At 54.9% G+C, this 14,753-nt stretch overlaps 30 non-coding genes across 30 annotated transcripts; 4 read left to right on the forward strand and 26 right to left on the reverse strand.

Moving 5' to 3' along the window:
• Positions 1–298: 298 nt before the first annotated feature.
• Positions 299–371, reverse strand: Trnam-cau. Its single transcript has one exon. It is a non-coding gene; the product is annotated as a tRNA-Met (tRNA).
• Positions 372–752: 381 nt separating this feature from the next.
• Trnag-gcc lies at positions 753–823 on the reverse strand. Its single transcript has one exon. It is a non-coding gene; the product is annotated as a tRNA-Gly (tRNA).
• A 342-nt stretch (positions 824–1,165) lies between these two features.
• Trnag-ucc lies at positions 1,166–1,237 on the forward strand. Its single transcript has one exon. It is a non-coding gene; the product is annotated as a tRNA-Gly (tRNA).
• A 593-nt stretch (positions 1,238–1,830) lies between these two features.
• Trnai-aau lies at positions 1,831–1,904 on the reverse strand. The gene has a single exon. It is a non-coding gene; the product is annotated as a tRNA-Ile (tRNA).
• Positions 1,905–2,102: 198 nt separating this feature from the next.
• Trnae-uuc lies at positions 2,103–2,174 on the reverse strand. Its single transcript has one exon. It is a non-coding gene; the product is annotated as a tRNA-Glu (tRNA).
• A 305-nt stretch (positions 2,175–2,479) lies between these two features.
• Positions 2,480–2,552, reverse strand: Trnam-cau. Its single transcript has one exon. It is a non-coding gene; the product is annotated as a tRNA-Met (tRNA).
• Positions 2,553–2,933: 381 nt separating this feature from the next.
• Trnag-gcc lies at positions 2,934–3,004 on the reverse strand. The gene has a single exon. It is a non-coding gene; the product is annotated as a tRNA-Gly (tRNA).
• A 1,007-nt stretch (positions 3,005–4,011) lies between these two features.
• Positions 4,012–4,085, reverse strand: Trnai-aau. The gene has a single exon. It is a non-coding gene; the product is annotated as a tRNA-Ile (tRNA).
• Positions 4,086–4,283: 198 nt separating this feature from the next.
• Positions 4,284–4,355, reverse strand: Trnae-uuc. The gene has a single exon. It is a non-coding gene; the product is annotated as a tRNA-Glu (tRNA).
• A 305-nt stretch (positions 4,356–4,660) lies between these two features.
• On the reverse strand, positions 4,661–4,733 carry Trnam-cau. The gene has a single exon. It is a non-coding gene; the product is annotated as a tRNA-Met (tRNA).
• Positions 4,734–5,114: 381 nt separating this feature from the next.
• Trnag-gcc lies at positions 5,115–5,185 on the reverse strand. Its single transcript has one exon. It is a non-coding gene; the product is annotated as a tRNA-Gly (tRNA).
• A 342-nt stretch (positions 5,186–5,527) lies between these two features.
• On the forward strand, positions 5,528–5,599 carry Trnag-ucc. The gene has a single exon. It is a non-coding gene; the product is annotated as a tRNA-Gly (tRNA).
• Positions 5,600–6,192: 593 nt separating this feature from the next.
• On the reverse strand, positions 6,193–6,266 carry Trnai-aau. The gene has a single exon. It is a non-coding gene; the product is annotated as a tRNA-Ile (tRNA).
• A 198-nt stretch (positions 6,267–6,464) lies between these two features.
• On the reverse strand, positions 6,465–6,536 carry Trnae-uuc. Its single transcript has one exon. It is a non-coding gene; the product is annotated as a tRNA-Glu (tRNA).
• A 305-nt stretch (positions 6,537–6,841) lies between these two features.
• On the reverse strand, positions 6,842–6,914 carry Trnam-cau. Its single transcript has one exon. It is a non-coding gene; the product is annotated as a tRNA-Met (tRNA).
• A 381-nt stretch (positions 6,915–7,295) lies between these two features.
• Positions 7,296–7,366, reverse strand: Trnag-gcc. The gene has a single exon. It is a non-coding gene; the product is annotated as a tRNA-Gly (tRNA).
• A 342-nt stretch (positions 7,367–7,708) lies between these two features.
• Positions 7,709–7,780, forward strand: Trnag-ucc. The gene has a single exon. It is a non-coding gene; the product is annotated as a tRNA-Gly (tRNA).
• A 593-nt stretch (positions 7,781–8,373) lies between these two features.
• Trnai-aau lies at positions 8,374–8,447 on the reverse strand. The gene has a single exon. It is a non-coding gene; the product is annotated as a tRNA-Ile (tRNA).
• A 198-nt stretch (positions 8,448–8,645) lies between these two features.
• Trnae-uuc lies at positions 8,646–8,717 on the reverse strand. The gene has a single exon. It is a non-coding gene; the product is annotated as a tRNA-Glu (tRNA).
• Positions 8,718–9,022: 305 nt separating this feature from the next.
• Trnam-cau lies at positions 9,023–9,095 on the reverse strand. The gene has a single exon. It is a non-coding gene; the product is annotated as a tRNA-Met (tRNA).
• A 381-nt stretch (positions 9,096–9,476) lies between these two features.
• Trnag-gcc lies at positions 9,477–9,547 on the reverse strand. The gene has a single exon. It is a non-coding gene; the product is annotated as a tRNA-Gly (tRNA).
• A 1,007-nt stretch (positions 9,548–10,554) lies between these two features.
• Positions 10,555–10,628, reverse strand: Trnai-aau. Its single transcript has one exon. It is a non-coding gene; the product is annotated as a tRNA-Ile (tRNA).
• Positions 10,629–10,826: 198 nt separating this feature from the next.
• Positions 10,827–10,898, reverse strand: Trnae-uuc. The gene has a single exon. It is a non-coding gene; the product is annotated as a tRNA-Glu (tRNA).
• Positions 10,899–11,203: 305 nt separating this feature from the next.
• Positions 11,204–11,276, reverse strand: Trnam-cau. Its single transcript has one exon. It is a non-coding gene; the product is annotated as a tRNA-Met (tRNA).
• A 381-nt stretch (positions 11,277–11,657) lies between these two features.
• On the reverse strand, positions 11,658–11,728 carry Trnag-gcc. The gene has a single exon. It is a non-coding gene; the product is annotated as a tRNA-Gly (tRNA).
• A 342-nt stretch (positions 11,729–12,070) lies between these two features.
• Positions 12,071–12,142, forward strand: Trnag-ucc. The gene has a single exon. It is a non-coding gene; the product is annotated as a tRNA-Gly (tRNA).
• A 593-nt stretch (positions 12,143–12,735) lies between these two features.
• On the reverse strand, positions 12,736–12,809 carry Trnai-aau. The gene has a single exon. It is a non-coding gene; the product is annotated as a tRNA-Ile (tRNA).
• Positions 12,810–13,007: 198 nt separating this feature from the next.
• On the reverse strand, positions 13,008–13,079 carry Trnae-uuc. Its single transcript has one exon. It is a non-coding gene; the product is annotated as a tRNA-Glu (tRNA).
• A 305-nt stretch (positions 13,080–13,384) lies between these two features.
• Positions 13,385–13,457, reverse strand: Trnam-cau. Its single transcript has one exon. It is a non-coding gene; the product is annotated as a tRNA-Met (tRNA).
• A 381-nt stretch (positions 13,458–13,838) lies between these two features.
• Positions 13,839–13,909, reverse strand: Trnag-gcc. The gene has a single exon. It is a non-coding gene; the product is annotated as a tRNA-Gly (tRNA).
• Between the last annotated feature and the right edge of the window lie 844 nt (positions 13,910–14,753).

A 14,753-nucleotide genomic window follows, 5' to 3' on the forward strand; every position in this document is an offset into this window, starting at 1 on the left:
GTTTCGTTCGACCGTTCGTACGGTCGCTTGTCGCATTTCGTGTCGAGTGCCGCGTCGGCGCCCCTCTCTCTTTGCGAGCATCTTTGCACATAGTGACTGGCAAGGCGCGCACCTCAAACGTCGCAGAGCAATGCTTTTGGCTTCATGCTCTGCTGGGAGAAGAGGAAAAGGGAAGCTGTAAGTAGCAATAACAGGAAGTAAACATTTTCCCGCTGAAGCGTTGAAACGTTGTGGATAACAAACAAGAAATACGTTGGCGCCCTAGCAACAGCACCACCATCAGTCACAGAAAATTAAATGCCCCGGGTGAGGATCGAACTCACGACCTTAAGATTATGAGACTTACGCGCTGCCTACTGCGCTACCGAGGCACGGGTGCACCGCTTGTCCTGCAAACTGGGTAAATGCCGTACCCAATATTAGACGTAGAGACACTGTACTTCCTGGATAACGTGTTCTGTTGCTACACGTGCACTGCCGGCCCAGTTGATTGCGGTGCTGCTGCAGCTGTTGCAACGATAGGCAGCACTCCTTGTCGTTAAAGTTCAGAGCCTCGGAGGCACCCGGACCCGGCAACTTGTGAGGCCAGGCCGACGCTAGTCTGTAGAACATGATGCGAGCGTCCTAGTGGGGACCCGCGAGTGCTGCGTTCTCGGTCCTTCTCAAGGGAAATCCAGCTACACATTCTTGTGGATCGTGCATCTCAAGCGCTCAAGCCACGCGGCAGCATCATCGCGGGAAAAGCAAAATGATGCATCGGCCGGGAATCGAACCCGGGCCGCCCGCGTGGCAGGCGAGCATTCTACCACTGAACCACCGATGCTGGGGCCAGCGGTAACTTGACGCTGCTTCCCGAGCAGATGTCTCAAGGGAAAGTGGGACTGCCGTCAAGCGCCGTAGCATTCTGTGGGAAAGATGCTGCAGACGCTGAATCCTGCACTGCACTGCTTAAAAATGCCGCCAGAACGCGGTCCTCTGCGTACTCTTGCGTCGCCGGCGCCCAACTCTTGCCAAAGGATGCGAAATGTGCGCGGATACGCTGTCCGAATGCGTCTGGATGTGCTCCCCTAGCCTGCCTCGAAATGCGCCTGCCAGGTACGATCACCTTCCGCCGCTGCCGACTGGCGGGAAGCCGACACAGCGCGGACGCGCGGCGCTCGCTTGTGCGGTGGTGGTGTAATGGTCAGCATAGGTGCCTTCCAAGCAGTTGATCCGGGTTCGATTCCCGGCCACCGCAGCAGGCTTTTAATTTCGCGTATGAGTACTTTTGCCACGCGCTCTTAAATTATTGTTTTTTCGCCCTCTTACTCGCTGCATACCAGCCCTTAGTGTGTCTCGACTTGTCTCGACTTTGCTCAGCTGACGCGAGAGCTGACGCTCTCAAATCGGCCTTTATCAAAACGACAAGCACGAGAAACGACTGAGAGAGCTAAGGAGAGGCGAGGCGATGGACACACAGCACGCCCCCTTCATTTCACGGTGGCGTCTCCCTGACCGAATCGGGCTGTAGCTCCGAAAACAAAGGAGAAACAAAAATAGGAAGTAAAAGTGCAAATAGTGCCCTGTGTTCCCATGCGCTCACCCGCCCAAGTACTGACAAGGGCCAAAGTTGTTACGCATCGGCAATCGGACATTTTCTTTCATTTTCTCTTTATCGGTTGAGAACCAGTGTATTCAAGATATTATGGCCATTGCCGAGTGAATGCTGTAGCGCTTCCCGACGAGTCGGGTTCGGATCCTCTGTCAACTTCCACGCAGGGTGATGATCTTCTGGTCATCACACTCGCCAGCTGAAATCGGCGCTGCCTTTTCGTAGTAGTAAAGGAGTAGTGGCCCGTGGGGGGATCGAACCCACGACCTTCGCGTTATTAGCACGACGCTCTAACCAACTGAGCTAACGGGCCTCGGCAGATGCAGTTGCTCAGCCCTACGCTGGAAACAGGTGGCATGAAGCCATACACCATTTCTATGGTCGTCGTGTGTCTGCTTCCCTAGTCTATATTCTGCTGACGGTCACGAAACAGTAGCTATATTGCGAGCAGGACGGGAAACGGCCGCTCGGACAGCTCAAACCTGTCACGATTCGTGTGGAAAAAATTCCGTTCCGGTACCGGGAATCGAAACCGGGCCTCCTGGGTGAAAGCCAGGTATCCTAGCCACTAGACCACACCGGATGCGGCCGTTTCTTTCGACCGTTTGTACGGTCGCTTGTCGCATTTCGTGTCGAGTGCCGCGTCGGCGCCCCTCTCTCTTTGCGAGCATCTTTGCACATAGTGACTGGCAAGGCGCGCACCTCAAACGCCGCAGAGCAATGCTTTTGGCTTCATGCTCTGCTGGAAGAAGAGGAAAAGGGAAGCTGTAAGTAGCAATAACAGGAAGTAAACATTTTCCCGCTGAAGCGTTGAAACGTTGTGGATAACAAACAAGAAATACGTTGGCGCCCTAGCAACAGCACCACCATCAGTCACAGAAAATTAAATGCCCCGGGTGAGGATCGAACTCACGACCTTAAGATTATGAGACTTACGCGCTGCCTACTGCGCTACCGAGGCACGGGTGCACCGCTTGTCCTGCAAACTGGGTAAATGCCGTACCCAATATTAGACGTAGAGACACTGTACTTCCTGGATAACGTGTTCTGTTGCTACACGTGCACTGCCGGCCCAGTTGATTGCGGTGCTGCTGCAGCTGTTGCAACGATAGGCAGCACTCCTTGTCGTTAAAGTTCAGAGCCTCGGAGGCACCCGGACCCGGCAACTTGTGAGGCCAGGCCGACGCTAGTCTGTAGAACATGATGCGAGCGTCCTAGTGGGGACCCGCGAGTGCTGCGTTCTCGGTCCTTCTCAAGGGAAATCCAGCTACACATTCTTGTGGATCGTGCATCTCAAGCGCTCAAGCCACGCGGCAGCATCATCGCGGGAAAAGCAAAATGATGCATCGGCCGGGAATCGAACCCGGGCCGCCCGCGTGGCAGGCGAGCATTCTACCACTGAACCACCGATGCTGGGGCCAGCGGTAACTTGACGCTGCTTCCCGAGCAGATGTCTCAAGGGAAAGTGGGACTGCCGTCAAGCGCCGTAGCATTCTGTGGGAAAGATGCTGCAGACGCTGAATCCTGCACTGCACTGCTTAAAAATGCCGCCAGAACGCGGTCCTCTGCGTACTCTTGCGTCGCCGGCGCCCAACTCTTGCCAAAGGATGCGAAATGTGCGCGGATACGCTGTCCGAATGCGTCTGGATGTGCTCCCCTAGCCTGCCTCGAAATGCGCCTGCCAGGTACGATCACCTTCCGCCGCTGCCGACTGGCGGGAAGCCGACACAGCGCGGACGCGCGGCGCTCGCTTGTGCGGTGGTGGTGTAATGGTCAGCATAGGTTCCTTCCAAGCAGTTGATCCGGGTTCGATTCCCGGCCACCGCAGCAGGCTTTTAATTTCGCGTATGAGTACTTTTGCCACGCGCTCTTAAATTATTGTTTTTTCGCCCTCTTACTCGCTGCATACCAGCCCTTAGTGTGTCTCGACTTGTCTCGACTTTGCTCAGCTGACGCGAGAGCTGACGCTCTCAAATCGGCCTTTATCAAAACGACAAGCACGAGAAACGACTGAGAGAGCTAAGGAGAGGCGAGGCGATGGACACACAGCACGCCCCCTTCATTTCACGGTGGCGTCTCCCTGACCGAATCGGGCTGTAGCTCCGAAAACAAAGGAGAAACAAAAATAGGAAGTAAAAGTGCAAATAGTGCCCTGTGTTCCCATGCGCTCACCCGCCCAAGTACTGACAAGGGCCAAAGTTGTTACGCATCGGCAATCGGACATTTTCTTTCATTTTCTCTTTATCGGTTGAGAACCAGTGTATTCAAGATATTATGGCCATTGCCGAGTGAATGCTGTAGCGCTTCCCGACGAGTCGGGTTCGGATCCTCTGTCAACTTCCACGCAGGGTGATGATCTTCTGGTCATCACACTCGCCAGCTGAAATCGGCGCTGCCTTTTCGTAGTAGTAAAGGAGTAGTGGCCCGTGGGGGGATCGAACCCACGACCTTCGCGTTATTAGCACGACGCTCTAACCAACTGAGCTAACGGGCCTCGGCAGATGCAGTTGCTCAGCCCTACGCTGGAAACAGGTGGCATGAAGCCATACACCATTTCTATGGTCGTCGTGTGTCTGCTTCCCTAGTCTATATTCTGCTGACGGTCACGAAACAGTAGCTATATTGCGAGCAGGACGGGAAACGGCCGCTCGGACAGCTCAAACCTGTCACGATTCGTGTGGAAAAAATTCCGTTCCGGTACCGGGAATCGAAACCGGGCCTCCTGGGTGAAAGCCAGGTATCCTAGCCACTAGACCACACCGGATGCGGCCGTTTCGTTCGACCGTTCGTACGGTCGCTTGTCGCATTTCGTGTCGAGTGCCGCGTCGGCGCCCCTCTCTCTTTGCGAGCATCTTTGCACATAGTGACTGGCAAGGCGCGCACCTCAAACGTCGCAGAGCAATGCTTTTGGCTTCATGCTCTGCTGGGAGAAGAGGAAAAGGGAAGCTGTAAGTAGCAATAACAGGAAGTAAACATTTTCCCGCTGAAGCGTTGAAACGTTGTGGATAACAAACAAGAAATACGTTGGCGCCCTAGCAACAGCACCACCATCAGTCACAGAAAATTAAATGCCCCGGGTGAGGATCGAACTCACGACCTTAAGATTATGAGACTTACGCGCTGCCTACTGCGCTACCGAGGCACGGGTGCACCGCTTGTCCTGCAAACTGGGTAAATGCCGTACCCAATATTAGACGTAGAGACACTGTACTTCCTGGATAACGTGTTCTGTTGCTACACGTGCACTGCCGGCCCAGTTGATTGCGGTGCTGCTGCAGCTGTTGCAACGATAGGCAGCACTCCTTGTCGTTAAAGTTCAGAGCCTCGGAGGCACCCGGACCCGGCAACTTGTGAGGCCAGGCCGACGCTAGTCTGTAGAACATGATGCGAGCGTCCTAGTGGGGACCCGCGAGTGCTGCGTTCTCGGTCCTTCTCAAGGGAAATCCAGCTACACATTCTTGTGGATCGTGCATCTCAAGCGCTCAAGCCACGCGGCAGCATCATCGCGGGAAAAGCAAAATGATGCATCGGCCGGGAATCGAACCCGGGCCGCCCGCGTGGCAGGCGAGCATTCTACCACTGAACCACCGATGCTGGGGCCAGCGGTAACTTGACGCTGCTTCCCGAGCAGATGTCTCAAGGGAAAGTGGGACTGCCGTCAAGCGCCGTAGCATTCTGTGGGAAAGATGCTGCAGACGCTGAATCCTGCACTGCACTGCTTAAAAATGCCGCCAGAACGCGGTCCTCTGCGTACTCTTGCGTCGCCGGCGCCCAACTCTTGCCAAAGGATGCGAAATGTGCGCGGATACGCTGTCCGAATGCGTCTGGATGTGCTCCCCTAGCCTGCCTCGAAATGCGCCTGCCAGGTACGATCACCTTCCGCCGCTGCCGACTGGCGGGAAGCCGACACAGCGCGGACGCGCGGCGCTCGCTTGTGCGGTGGTGGTGTAATGGTCAGCATAGGTGCCTTCCAAGCAGTTGATCCGGGTTCGATTCCCGGCCACCGCAGCAGGCTTTTAATTTCGCGTATGAGTACTTTTGCCACGCGCTCTTAAATTATTGTTTTTTCGCCCTCTTACTCGCTGCATACCAGCCCTTAGTGTGTCTCGACTTGTCTCGACTTTGCTCAGCTGACGCGAGAGCTGACGCTCTCAAATCGGCCTTTATCAAAACGACAAGCACGAGAAACGACTGAGAGAGCTAAGGAGAGGCGAGGCGATGGACACACAGCACGCCCCCTTCATTTCACGGTGGCGTCTCCCTGACCGAATCGGGCTGTAGCTCCGAAAACAAAGGAGAAACAAAAATAGGAAGTAAAAGTGCAAATAGTGCCCTGTGTTCCCATGCGCTCACCCGCCCAAGTACTGACAAGGGCCAAAGTTGTTACGCATCGGCAATCGGACATTTTCTTTCATTTTCTCTTTATCGGTTGAGAACCAGTGTATTCAAGATATTATGGCCATTGCCGAGTGAATGCTGTAGCGCTTCCCGACGAGTCGGGTTCGGATCCTCTGTCAACTTCCACGCAGGGTGATGATCTTCTGGTCATCACACTCGCCAGCTGAAATCGGCGCTGCCTTTTCGTAGTAGTAAAGGAGTAGTGGCCCGTGGGGGGATCGAACCCACGACCTTCGCGTTATTAGCACGACGCTCTAACCAACTGAGCTAACGGGCCTCGGCAGATGCAGTTGCTCAGCCCTACGCTGGAAACAGGTGGCATGAAGCCATACACCATTTCTATGGTCGTCGTGTGTCTGCTTCCCTAGTCTATATTCTGCTGACGGTCACGAAACAGTAGCTATATTGCGAGCAGGACGGGAAACGGCCGCTCGGACAGCTCAAACCTGTCACGATTCGTGTGGAAAAAATTCCGTTCCGGTACCGGGAATCGAAACCGGGCCTCCTGGGTGAAAGCCAGGTATCCTAGCCACTAGACCACACCGGATGCGGCCGTTTCGTTCGACCGTTCGTACGGTCGCTTGTCGCATTTCGTGTCGAGTGCCGCGTCGGCGCCCCTCTCTCTTTGCGAGCATCTTTGCACATAGTGACTGGCAAGGCGCGCACCTCAAACGTCGCAGAGCAATGCTTTTGGCTTCATGCTCTGCTGGGAGAAGAGGAAAAGGGAAGCTGTAAGTAGCAATAACAGGAAGTAAACATTTTCCCGCTGAAGCGTTGAAACGTTGTGGATAACAAACAAGAAATACGTTGGCGCCCTAGCAACAGCACCACCATCAGTCACAGAAAATTAAATGCCCCGGGTGAGGATCGAACTCACGACCTTAAGATTATGAGACTTACGCGCTGCCTACTGCGCTACCGAGGCACGGGTGCACCGCTTGTCCTGCAAACTGGGTAAATGCCGTACCCAATATTAGACGTAGAGACACTGTACTTCCTGGATAACGTGTTCTGTTGCTACACGTGCACTGCCGGCCCAGTTGATTGCGGTGCTGCTGCAGCTGTTGCAACGATAGGCAGCACTCCTTGTCGTTAAAGTTCAGAGCCTCGGAGGCACCCGGACCCGGCAACTTGTGAGGCCAGGCCGACGCTAGTCTGTAGAACATGATGCGAGCGTCCTAGTGGGGACCCGCGAGTGCTGCGTTCTCGGTCCTTCTCAAGGGAAATCCAGCTACACATTCTTGTGGATCGTGCATCTCAAGCGCTCAAGCCACGCGGCAGCATCATCGCGGGAAAAGCAAAATGATGCATCGGCCGGGAATCGAACCCGGGCCGCCCGCGTGGCAGGCGAGCATTCTACCACTGAACCACCGATGCTGGGGCCAGCGGTAACTTGACGCTGCTTCCCGAGCAGATGTCTCAAGGGAAAGTGGGACTGCCGTCAAGCGCCGTAGCATTCTGTGGGAAAGATGCTGCAGACGCTGAATCCTGCACTGCACTGCTTAAAAATGCCGCCAGAACGCGGTCCTCTGCGTACTCTTGCGTCGCCGGCGCCCAACTCTTGCCAAAGGATGCGAAATGTGCGCGGATACGCTGTCCGAATGCGTCTGGATGTGCTCCCCTAGCCTGCCTCGAAATGCGCCTGCCAGGTACGATCACCTTCCGCCGCTGCCGACTGGCGGGAAGCCGACACAGCGCGGACGCGCGGCGCTCGCTTGTGCGGTGGTGGTGTAATGGTCAGCATAGGTGCCTTCCAAGCAGTTGATCCGGGTTCGATTCCCGGCCACCGCAGCAGGCTTTTAATTTCGCGTATGAGTACTTTTGCCACGCGCTCTTAAATTATTGTTTTTTCGCCCTCTTACTCGCTGCATACCAGCCCTTAGTGTGTCTCGACTTGTCTCGACTTTGCTCAGCTGACGCGAGAGCTGACGCTCTCAAATCGGCCTTTATCAAAACGACAAGCACGAGAAACGACTGAGAGAGCTAAGGAGAGGCGAGGCGATGGACACACAGCACGCCCCCTTCATTTCACGGTGGCGTCTCCCTGACCGAATCGGGCTGTAGCTCCGAAAACAAAGGAGAAACAAAAATAGGAAGTAAAAGTGCAAATAGTGCCCTGTGTTCCCATGCGCTCACCCGCCCAAGTACTGACAAGGGCCAAAGTTGTTACGCATCGGCAATCGGACATTTTCTTTCATTTTCTCTTTATCGGTTGAGAACCAGTGTATTCAAGATATTATGGCCATTGCCGAGTGAATGCTGTAGCGCTTCCCGACGAGTCGGGTTCGGATCCTCTGTCAACTTCCACGCAGGGTGATGATCTTCTGGTCATCACACTCGCCAGCTGAAATCGGCGCTGCCTTTTCATAGTAGTAAAGGAGTAGTGGCCCGTGGGGGGATCGAACCCACGACCTTCGCGTTATTAGCACGACGCTCTAACCAACTGAGCTAACGGGCCTCGGCAGATGCAGTTGCTCAGCCCTACGCTGGAAACAGGTGGCATGAAGCCATACACCATTTCTATGGTCGTCGTGTGTCTGCTTCCCTAGTCTATATTCTGCTGACGGTCACGAAACAGTAGCTATATTGCGAGCAGGACGGGAAACGGCCGCTCGGACAGCTCAAACCTGTCACGATTCGTGTGGAAAAAATTCCGTTCCGGTACCGGGAATCGAAACCGGGCCTCCTGGGTGAAAGCCAGGTATCCTAGCCACTAGACCACACCGGATGCGGCCGTTTCTTTCGACCGTTTGTACGGTCGCTTGTCGCATTTCGTGTCGAGTGCCGCGTCGGCGCCCCTCTCTCTTTGCGAGCATCTTTGCACATAGTGACTGGCAAGGCGCGCACCTCAAACGCCGCAGAGCAATGCTTTTGGCTTCATGCTCTGCTGGAAGAAGAGGAAAAGGGAAGCTGTAAGTAGCAATAACAGGAAGTAAACATTTTCCCGCTGAAGCGTTGAAACGTTGTGGATAACAAACAAGAAATACGTTGGCGCCCTAGCAACAGCACCACCATCAGTCACAGAAAATTAAATGCCCCGGGTGAGGATCGAACTCACGACCTTAAGATTATGAGACTTACGCGCTGCCTACTGCGCTACCGAGGCACGGGTGCACCGCTTGTCCTGCAAACTGGGTAAATGCCGTACCCAATATTAGACGTAGAGACACTGTACTTCCTGGATAACGTGTTCTGTTGCTACACGTGCACTGCCGGCCCAGTTGATTGCGGTGCTGCTGCAGCTGTTGCAACGATAGGCAGCACTCCTTGTCGTTAAAGTTCAGAGCCTCGGAGGCACCCGGACCCGGCAACTTGTGAGGCCAGGCCGACGCTAGTCTGTAGAACATGATGCGAGCGTCCTAGTGGGGACCCGCGAGTGCTGCGTTCTCGGTCCTTCTCAAGGGAAATCCAGCTACACATTCTTGTGGATCGTGCATCTCAAGCGCTCAAGCCACGCGGCAGCATCATCGCGGGAAAAGCAAAATGATGCATCGGCCGGGAATCGAACCCGGGCCGCCCGCGTGGCAGGCGAGCATTCTACCACTGAACCACCGATGCTGGGGCCAGCGGTAACTTGACGCTGCTTCCCGAGCAGATGTCTCAAGGGAAAGTGGGACTGCCGTCAAGCGCCGTAGCATTCTGTGGGAAAGATGCTGCAGACGCTGAATCCTGCACTGCACTGCTTAAAAATGCCGCCAGAACGCGGTCCTCTGCGTACTCTTGCGTCGCCGGCGCCCAACTCTTGCCAAAGGATGCGAAATGTGCGCGGATACGCTGTCCGAATGCGTCTGGATGTGCTCCCCTAGCCTGCCTCGAAATGCGCCTGCCAGGTACGATCACCTTCCGCCGCTGCCGACTGGCGGGAAGCCGACACAGCGCGGACGCGCGGCGCTCGCTTGTGCGGTGGTGGTGTAATGGTCAGCATAGGTTCCTTCCAAGCAGTTGATCCGGGTTCGATTCCCGGCCACCGCAGCAGGCTTTTAATTTCGCGTATGAGTACTTTTGCCACGCGCTCTTAAATTATTGTTTTTTCGCCCTCTTACTCGCTGCATACCAGCCCTTAGTGTGTCTCGACTTGTCTCGACTTTGCTCAGCTGACGCGAGAGCTGACGCTCTCAAATCGGCCTTTATCAAAACGACAAGCACGAGAAACGACTGAGAGAGCTAAGGAGAGGCGAGGCGATGGACACACAGCACGCCCCCTTCATTTCACGGTGGCGTCTCCCTGACCGAATCGGGCTGTAGCTCCGAAAACAAAGGAGAAACAAAAATAGGAAGTAAAAGTGCAAATAGTGCCCTGTGTTCCCATGCGCTCACCCGCCCAAGTACTGACAAGGGCCAAAGTTGTTACGCATCGGCAATCGGACATTTTCTTTCATTTTCTCTTTATCGGTTGAGAACCAGTGTATTCAAGATATTATGGCCATTGCCGAGTGAATGCTGTAGCGCTTCCCGACGAGTCGGGTTCGGATCCTCTGTCAACTTCCACGCAGGGTGATGATCTTCTGGTCATCACACTCGCCAGCTGAAATCGGCGCTGCCTTTTCGTAGTAGTAAAGGAGTAGTGGCCCGTGGGGGGATCGAACCCACGACCTTCGCGTTATTAGCACGACGCTCTAACCAACTGAGCTAACGGGCCTCGGCAGATGCAGTTGCTCAGCCCTACGCTGGAAACAGGTGGCATGAAGCCATACACCATTTCTATGGTCGTCGTGTGTCTGCTTCCCTAGTCTATATTCTGCTGACGGTCACGAAACAGTAGCTATATTGCGAGCAGGACGGGAAACGGCCGCTCGGACAGCTCAAACCTGTCACGATTCGTGTGGAAAAAATTCCGTTCCGGTACCGGGAATCGAAACCGGGCCTCCTGGGTGAAAGCCAGGTATCCTAGCCACTAGACCACACCGGATGCGGCCGTTTCGTTCGACCGTTCGTACGGTCGCTTGTCGCATTTCGTGTCGAGTGCCGCGTCGGCGCCCCTCTCTCTTTGCGAGCATCTTTGCACATAGTGACTGGCAAGGCGCGCACCTCAAACGTCGCAGAGCAATGCTTTTGGCTTCATGCTCTGCTGGGAGAAGAGGAAAAGGGAAGCTGTAAGTAGCAATAACAGGAAGTAAACATTTTCCCGCTGAAGCGTTGAAACGTTGTGGATAACAAACAAGAAATACGTTGGCGCCCTAGCAACAGCACCACCATCAGTCACAGAAAATTAAATGCCCCGGGTGAGGATCGAACTCACGACCTTAAGATTATGAGACTTACGCGCTGCCTACTGCGCTACCGAGGCACGGGTGCACCGCTTGTCCTGCAAACTGGGTAAATGCCGTACCCAATATTAGACGTAGAGACACTGTACTTCCTGGATAACGTGTTCTGTTGCTACACGTGCACTGCCGGCCCAGTTGATTGCGGTGCTGCTGCAGCTGTTGCAACGATAGGCAGCACTCCTTGTCGTTAAAGTTCAGAGCCTCGGAGGCACCCGGACCCGGCAACTTGTGAGGCCAGGCCGACGCTAGTCTGTAGAACATGATGCGAGCGTCCTAGTGGGGACCCGCGAGTGCTGCGTTCTCGGTCCTTCTCAAGGGAAATCCAGCTACACATTCTTGTGGATCGTGCATCTCAAGCGCTCAAGCCACGCGGCAGCATCATCGCGGGAAAAGCAAAATGATGCATCGGCCGGGAATCGAACCCGGGCCGCCCGCGTGGCAGGCGAGCATTCTACCACTGAACCACCGATGCTGGGGCCAGCGGTAACTTGACGCTGCTTCCCGAGCAGATGTCTCAAGGGAAAGTGGGACTGCCGTCAAGCGCCGTAGCATTCTGTGGGAAAGATGCTGCAGACGCTGAATCCTGCACTGCACTGCTTAAAAATGCCGCCAGAACGCGGTCCTCTGCGTACTCTTGCGTCGCCGGCGCCCAACTCTTGCCAAAGGATGCGAAATGTGCGCGGATACGCTGTCCGAATGCGTCTGGATGTGCTCCCCTAGCCTGCCTCGAAATGCGCCTGCCAGGTACGATCACCTTCCGCCGCTGCCGACTGGCGGGAAGCCGACACAGCGCGGACGCGCGGCGCTCGCTTGTGCGGTGGTGGTGTAATGGTCAGCATAGGTGCCTTCCAAGCAGTTGATCCGGGTTCGATTCCCGGCCACCGCAGCAGGCTTTTAATTTCGCGTATGAGTACTTTTGCCACGCGCTCTTAAATTATTGTTTTTTCGCCCTCTTACTCGCTGCATACCAGCCCTTAGTGTGTCTCGACTTGTCTCGACTTTGCTCAGCTGACGCGAGAGCTGACGCTCTCAAATCGGCCTTTATCAAAACGACAAGCACGAGAAACGACTGAGAGAGCTAAGGAGAGGCGAGGCGATGGACACACAGCACGCCCCCTTCATTTCACGGTGGCGTCTCCCTGACCGAATCGGGCTGTAGCTCCGAAAACAAAGGAGAAACAAAAATAGGAAGTAAAAGTGCAAATAGTGCCCTGTGTTCCCATGCGCTCACCCGCCCAAGTACTGACAAGGGCCAAAGTTGTTACGCATCGGCAATCGGACATTTTCTTTCATTTTCTCTTTATCGGTTGAGAACCAGTGTATTCAAGATATTATGGCCATTGCCGAGTGAATGCTGTAGCGCTTCCCGACGAGTCGGGTTCGGATCCTCTGTCAACTTCCACGCAGGGTGATGATCTTCTGGTCATCACACTCGCCAGCTGAAATCGGCGCTGCCTTTTCGTAGTAGTAAAGGAGTAGTGGCCCGTGGGGGGATCGAACCCACGACCTTCGCGTTATTAGCACGACGCTCTAACCAACTGAGCTAACGGGCCTCGGCAGATGCAGTTGCTCAGCCCTACGCTGGAAACAGGTGGCATGAAGCCATACACCATTTCTATGGTCGTCGTGTGTCTGCTTCCCTAGTCTATATTCTGCTGACGGTCACGAAACAGTAGCTATATTGCGAGCAGGACGGGAAACGGCCGCTCGGACAGCTCAAACCTGTCACGATTCGTGTGGAAAAAATTCCGTTCCGGTACCGGGAATCGAAACCGGGCCTCCTGGGTGAAAGCCAGGTATCCTAGCCACTAGACCACACCGGATGCGGCCGTTTCTTTCGACCGTTTGTACGGTCGCTTGTCGCATTTCGTGTCGAGTGCCGCGTCGGCGCCCCTCTCTCTTTGCGAGCATCTTTGCACATAGTGACTGGCAAGGCGCGCACCTCAAACGCCGCAGAGCAATGCTTTTGGCTTCATGCTCTGCTGGAAGAAGAGGAAAAGGGAAGCTGTAAGTAGCAATAACAGGAAGTAAACATTTTCCCGCTGAAGCGTTGAAACGTTGTGGATAACAAACAAGAAATACGTTGGCGCCCTAGCAACAGCACCACCATCAGTCACAGAAAATTAAATGCCCCGGGTGAGGATCGAACTCACGACCTTAAGATTATGAGACTTACGCGCTGCCTACTGCGCTACCGAGGCACGGGTGCACCGCTTGTCCTGCAAACTGGGTAAATGCCGTACCCAATATTAGACGTAGAGACACTGTACTTCCTGGATAACGTGTTCTGTTGCTACACGTGCACTGCCGGCCCAGTTGATTGCGGTGCTGCTGCAGCTGTTGCAACGATAGGCAGCACTCCTTGTCGTTAAAGTTCAGAGCCTCGGAGGCACCCGGACCCGGCAACTTGTGAGGCCAGGCCGACGCTAGTCTGTAGAACATGATGCGAGCGTCCTAGTGGGGACCCGCGAGTGCTGCGTTCTCGGTCCTTCTCAAGCGAAATCCAGCTACACATTCTTGTGGATCGTGCATCTCAAGCGCTCAAGCCACGCGGCAGCATCATCGCGGGAAAAGCAAAATGATGCATCGGCCGGGAATCGAACCCGGGCCGCCCGCGTGGCACGCGAGCATTCTACCACTGAACCACCGATGCTGGGGCCAGCGGTAACTTGACGCTGCTTCCCGAGCAGATGTCTCAAGGGAAAGTGGGACTGCCGTCAAGCGCCGTAGCATTCTGTGGGAAAGATGCTGCAGACGCTGAATCCTGCACTGCACTGCTTAAAAATGCCGCCAGAACGCGGTCCTCTGCGTACTCTTGCGTCGCCGGCGCCCAACTCTTGCCAAAGGATGCGAAATGTGCGCGGATACGCTGTCCGAATGCGTCTGGATGTGCTCCCCTAGCCTGCCTCGAAATGCGCCTGCCAGGTACGATCACCTTCCGCCGCTGCCGACTGGCGGGAAGCCGACACAGCGCGGACGCGCGGCGCTCGCTTGTGCGGTGGTGGTGTAATGGTCAGCATAGGTTCCTTCCAAGCAGTTGATCCGGGTTCGATTCCCGGCCACCGCAGCAGGCTTTTAATTTCGCGTATGAGTACTTTTGCCACGCGCTCTTAAATTATTGTTTTTTCGCCCTCTTACTCGCTGCATACCAGCCCTTAGTGTGTCTCGACTTGTCTCGACTTTGCTCAGCTGACGCGAGAGCTGACGCTCTCAAATCGGCCTTTATCAAAACGACAAGCACGAGAAACGACTGAGAGAGCTAAGGAGAGGCGAGGCGATGGACACACAGCACGCCCCCTTCATTTCACGGTGGCGTCTCCCTGACCGAATCGGGCTGTAGCTCCGAAAACAAAGGAGAAACAAAAATAGGAAGTAAAAGTGCAAATAGTGCCCTGTGTTCCCATGCGCTCACCCGCCCAAGTACTGACAAGGGCCAAAGTTGTTACGCATCGGCAATCGGACATTTTCTTTCATTTTCTCTTTATCGGTTGAGAACC

Source organism: Schistocerca piceifrons, chromosome 2 (genome assembly GCF_021461385.2).
Source record: "Schistocerca piceifrons isolate TAMUIC-IGC-003096 chromosome 2, iqSchPice1.1, whole genome shotgun sequence".
Taxonomy (NCBI): Eukaryota; Metazoa; Arthropoda; class Insecta; order Orthoptera; family Acrididae; genus Schistocerca; species Schistocerca piceifrons.